The sequence below is a fragment of the Palaemon carinicauda genome, chromosome 25 (assembly GCF_036898095.1).
Source record: "Palaemon carinicauda isolate YSFRI2023 chromosome 25, ASM3689809v2, whole genome shotgun sequence".
Classification (NCBI taxonomy): domain Eukaryota; kingdom Metazoa; phylum Arthropoda; class Malacostraca; order Decapoda; family Palaemonidae; genus Palaemon; species Palaemon carinicauda.
The window spans coordinates 100,008,401-100,010,049 of record NC_090749.1 but is presented as its reverse complement, the minus strand read 5'-3'; positions in this window follow the sequence as shown (position 1 = coordinate 100,010,049).

The window sequence follows — 1,649 nt, the reverse complement described above, 5'->3', positions numbered from 1 at the left end:
ATATTCAAGACATTATAGTTGTCTCTAGACGCTATAATAATCTTTTATACTGGTTTTAAGAAACTATATATTTTTGAAATGTGTTGCCATCCCTAGGGCCAGGGGAATGGCGGTGTATATCAGGACTGAGTCCCTAGCTTCTCATAAGTCCTGCTATGAATGTGGATGTCAAGAGATAATGGTAATAAAAGTTTGTGATATATATATATATATATATACATGTATGTATATATATGTATATATATATATATAAATATATATACACTATATATATATATATATGTATATATATATACTATATATATACAGTATATATATAGATATATATATATATATATACTGTATATATATATATATATACACACATATATATATATATATATGTGTGTGTGTGTGTGTGTGTGTGTTTGTGTGTATATATAATCTCAAGTAGACTGAAATGGTATTTTGAGAAATCTTTTGCATTTGAATTGGTCATAATTGTATAATAGTGTTGAGCCTGTTGCTATTTGAATGAGAAATTAGTCCACATAATTGATAAGCGTATCTCTTCTCGTGTGCTAAGGTACCGAGTGAAGGACATACCATTGTTCAATGATGATTGTTGACGTGCTTATTTGGAGAAGCAGGAGACCTATCACATTTGGAAAGGTAACAGATCAGATTTGACCTGGAATAACTATACTCAGCTTCGAGCTTTTGCTCAGAGAGTTTATGCCTCAACTGAAAAGAATACAATTTAACCATAAAGAAACCCTTTCTAGTACAACCTAGAAACATAAATGGTGGACTACCTTTAAATCTGCACTCTTTGGTGTAGACTTAACAGTTCCTCCTTTACTTAAACCAGATGGCTCTGTCACTCACTGTCCAAAGGAAAAGGCAACCCTTTTGGCTGAGGTTTTTGACAGTAAACAGAGTAATGAAAAACTTGAACTTCCTCATTCCTGTTTTCCTGGGGCTAAACTAACCAGTTTAGCTTTTCAATCTCGTGAAATTAAAGCTCTGTTGATGAACCTTGATGCTTATGAAGATGTACACCCAAATGGTATTTTTCCTTTGTTTTTTATAAAGACAACAGATTTCTTAGCTCCAAAGTTATTTGTTATTTTGCGCAGGTTAGCAAGAAGAGGAGCTTTTAGCACTTGTTGGAGGATTGGTAATGTTACTCCTCTATGTAAATGTGTTTGTGGTAGCTCAAGTCCCACTGATTACCGCCCAATTTCCATAACTCCCATATTATCTAAAGTTTTTGAACGTAAGGAGAGTAATAAGAAACTAGATCTTTCTCTTTCCTGAGGCTAAACTGACTAGTTTAGATTTTTGATCCTTTGAAATTAAAATTCTCTTGGTGGACCTTGATGCTTATGGAGGAGCTGAACCAAGTAGTTCAAAAGTTTAAAATTATTGCAAATGCTTTTCCGTTGAACAAACCGATAAAAGACTTACTTCATAGATTATATATAACTGATATATTTCAAATAACCTTGATATATATCATTTTTTTATTCGTATATTGATTATTTCCGTTCCTTAATGTGCTGCTTTCCTTTTTGGAGCTATTGGGCTTGTAGCATACTGCTTTTCAAAATAGGGTTGTAGCCTGGATTGTAATATATGTATATTGTATATATATATATATATATATA